The sequence below is a fragment of the Tachyglossus aculeatus genome, unplaced genomic scaffold (genome assembly GCF_015852505.1).
Source record: "Tachyglossus aculeatus isolate mTacAcu1 unplaced genomic scaffold, mTacAcu1.pri scaffold_1_arrow_ctg1, whole genome shotgun sequence".
NCBI classification, from domain to species: Eukaryota; Metazoa; Chordata; class Mammalia; order Monotremata; family Tachyglossidae; genus Tachyglossus; species Tachyglossus aculeatus.
In genome coordinates, this window is record NW_024044915.1 from 3,952,222 (window position 1) to 3,956,488 (window position 4,267).

A 4,267-nucleotide genomic window follows, 5' to 3' on the forward strand; every position below is an offset into this window, starting at 1 on the left:
CCTGCAACTCCCTCCCCCTTCATATTTGACAATCCAACACTCTCTTACCTTCAAAACCCTCCTAAAATCACATCTCCTCCAAGATGCCTTCCCTGACTAAGTCTTCATTTCCCCTCTCTGCCCTTCCCTCCCAATCAATTATGCACTTGGCTGTGTTCCACTTTGGTACTCACCCCATCCCCTCTGCAGTTAACGTAGATATTCTTACACTCTACTATTTCCCATCTCTCTAATTTATTTTAGTCTTTATCGCCACTTGGAGAATGTTAGCTCCTTGTATGCAATACATAATGGTGCATTTTCCCAAGCACTTTGAACGGTGTTGTACATGCAATAAGGGCTCAATAAATACCATTGTTTGATTGATGCATGTAACAGTTGCGTTCATTTTGATTATTTTATATCTATCCCTGCATCTAGCATATAGTGTGAGTTTAAGTTCCATGAAAAAACATTAAAGAAGACAAACAATCCACAGCTCTTCCAAGTGCTCTGATGCTATTATTGGTGACAGAGTTCTGGACTCGTTGCCTGCTTCTTTCCCAATGGGAGACAACCTAATTTGTTGTGTGATTTAAAAAATGGTTGGGCATACTTGTCACACCCTCTTTCCCTCATTCCTCTTCCAATGGTTTTGAAAATCATATTTTTTAAACATTCCTGGTCACACTTAGAAGAGGCCCATTATAGCTACTGGTCAAGGGATGTAGCATGGTCTAGTAGAAAAAAACATGTAATTGGGAGTCCGGAGACATGAGTGCTAATTCAAGCTCTGGCACTAGCCTGAGCTACAATTTTATGTAAATCGCTTCATCTCTCTGGGCCTCAGTGTCCTCATCTGCAAAATGAATGTTGTATAATTATTTTCCCTACCCCTTTGATTGGAATCACTGTGTGGGACAGATATGGTATCTGAACTGATTATTTGGAATACACCCTGTCAGCACTTGGTAAATGCTTAATAACTACAATAATGATAACAATAATAGAACAGATTTAATAGGTTTTAGAGGAGTCATAGTCTGAGAAGGATGCCAATATGAGGAGGAGTATGGAGAGAGAGGAAGAGGGTGGACTATCCTTTGAGATCTTTTTCTAACTCACTCAGGATCTCTTCCCCCAAAGTCTCAATTTCTTTAGATAATTACCTGCTTATGGGCCCCCAGAAGTCTTACTAACATAAACAATCCCACCACCTAGCTTGCACATTTCCCCAGGCTTCTAGGACCCTGCGCCACTACTGCTCCACCAGCTCCCTTAAAATGGTCCCTGCAGGCTAGTTTCAGGGCCTTTTCCAAGGGGCAAGGATCCTTGAGTTTTGTCAGTGGGATGTATTAATGCCAGCTGCCTCTCAGGTTCACTGCTAGAGTGGCTCAGAGGAACAGTAGCTGAAAACTTGCTGATAACCCTGATTGGTTTGGGACGAGAAGGACATCTGATCCAGAGATTCATGGGTGTCTGATCTGATTCAGCCACCTATCCTGAGCAACTCAGGATATGTGTGTGAATGGAAAGTCTGTCTGCTTTCCAGGCATCTGATTAGAAGGAAAAGAGCCTGGCTCACAGTGGCAGCCATGGACTAGCATACAATTTCCACTCTCTGGTCCTCATCAGCAAAATGAATGTTTTCCCATCATCTGAAGGACACCTCACCATTATGTGGCAGGGGTTATGATTCTCTGTCCAGACAACTCTGAAGGATCCATCACTGCAGGGCACAGGACAGCTATACATAAGGAAGGCTAAGAAATCCTCACTTGGAAGGTAAGGTAGACTGAAAAGTGCTGGTCAATCTGAGATGTCTAAACCTGGTCTCTGGCCATCATTATCTAGCCACTAGTCCAGATGGAACGATAAAGTACCTACCTTACATGCTCTGCAGTTGCCAATATCAAGTGGCCAAATACTACTACTACTAATGAAAGCAATAATAACAATAGCGATAATAATACTAATAATTATTAAGCATTCTGTGCCAAGCACTGCACTAAGTGTTGGGGTAGATACAAGATAATTATCCCCACCCCTCGCACCCTTCCCCCTTCCTCCCCTCCCTTGACAGCTGCTGCCAAGTGCGGCCTCTGGAACCCCTGCTCCATTTTAAGTAAGTTCCCTTTCATCCTGGACCTATTCCTTTCCAGCTCTCTACTCCTCCTCGCCCTAACTGAAACATGGTTGTCTCCGGACGACACGGTCTCTTCTGCTGCTCTCTCCAGTGGAAGCCTCTTCTTTTCCCACTCCCCCAGACTCACCGGAAAAGGAGGAGGTGTCGGTTTCCTTTTCGCCCCCAATGTCGCTTACGCACTATTCCTCCTCCCCCCTTCCCTTTCCTTCCCTTCCCTTGAAGCCCACATTACTCGCCTCTACCACCCGCTCCAGATTCTTGTAGCCGTCATCTACCGCCCCCCCTGCCCCACCTCCAACTTCTTTAACGACTTTGACCCCTTCCTCATCTTCCTTCTCTCCTTTTCCATGCCCACTCTGACCCTCGGAGACTTCAACATCCACATGGACATCCCTGATGACTCCTCTGCCGCCTGCCTTCTATTTCTCCTCGATGCTGCCAAACTCTTGCTCCACCCCACCTCGCCCACTCACCAACTAGGTCATACCCTTGACCTCATCATCTCCTACCTCTGCATTGTGTCCGCCCTCACCAACTCTGAAGTCCCTCTCTCTGATCATAATCTTCTTAACTGCCTCCTCACTCACACTCCTTTCCCCTGTAAATCCATATTACTCCCTCACAGAGATCTCCGCTCTCTTGACCCCATCCGTCTTTCTGAGTGCCTCACACCCCACCTCGCCTCCCTCTCCTCTCTACCCAGTCTTGATGATCAGATTACTGCTCTCAACTCTACCCTTTCTACTCAGCAAGACTCACTCGCTCCCCTTTCCCTTCGCCACTCTCATACCACTAACCCACAGCCCTGGATCACTGTCACTGTCCGCCTCCTTTGCTCTTATGCTCGAGCTGCCGAACGCTGCTGGCGAAAGTCTAAACACCATGCCAACCTCGTTCACTTCAAGTTTATCCTTTCCTGCCTTAACTCAGCCCTCTCCTCTGCCAGACAAAACTATTTCTCCTCCCTTATTGACACCCATGCCCATCATCCCCGTCAGCTCTTCCATACATTCAACTCCCTTCTCAGGCCCCCGGTTCCTCCCCCTCCACCTTCCCTCACCCCCAACGATCTGGCCTCCTACTTCATTAACAAAATTAAATCCATCAGGTCCGACCTCCCCAAAGTCACTCCCCCGCCCCTTCTCCAACCCCCCGGCTCTCAACACTCTCTGCTACTCTCCCATCCTTCCCAGCAGTATCCTCAGAGGAGCTCTCCTCCCTCCTCTCAAATGCTACTCCGGCCACCTCTGCTTCTGACCTCATTCCCTCTCATCTCATGAAATCTCTCGCTCCATCCCTTCTCCCCTCCTTAATTTCCATCTTCAACTTCTTCAACTGCTCACTCTCCACTGGTTCCTTCCCCTCTGCCTTCAAACATGCCGATGTCTCTCCCATCCTAAAAAACCCCTTTCTTGACCCCACCTCACCTTCTAGTTATTGCCCCATATCCCTCGCACCATTCCTTTCCAAACTCCTGGAAAGAGTTGTCTACACACGCTGCCTCCAATTCCTCAACACAAACTCTCTCCTCGACCCCCTGCAGTCTGGCTTCCGTCCCCTACATTCCACGGAAACTGCCCTCTCAAAGGTCACCAATGACCTCCTGTTTACCAAATCCAACGGCTCATATTCTAGCCTCATCCACCTCGACCTCTCAGTGCCTTCGACACTGTGGATCACCCTCTTCTCCTCAACATGCTATCCAATCTTGGCTTCACAGACTCCGTCCTCTCCTGGTTCTCCTCTTATCTCTCCGGTCATTCATTCCCAGTCTCTTTTGCAGGCTCCTCCTCCCCCTCCCATCCCCTTACTGTGGGGGTTCCCCAAGGTTCAGTTCTTGGTCCCCTTCTGTTCTCGATCTACACTCACTCCCTTGGTGACCTCATTCGCTCCCACGGCTTCAACTATCATCTCTATGCTGATGAGACCCAGATCTACATCTCTGCCTCTGCTCTCTCCCCCTCCCTCCAGGCTCACATCTCCTCCTGCCTTCAGAACATCTCCATCTGGATGTCTCCGCGCCACCTAAAACTCAACATGGCCAAGACTGAACTCCTTGTCTTCCCTCCCAAACCCTGCCCTCTCCCTGACTGTCCCATCACTGTTGACAGCACTACCATCCTTCCAATCTCACAAGCCCGC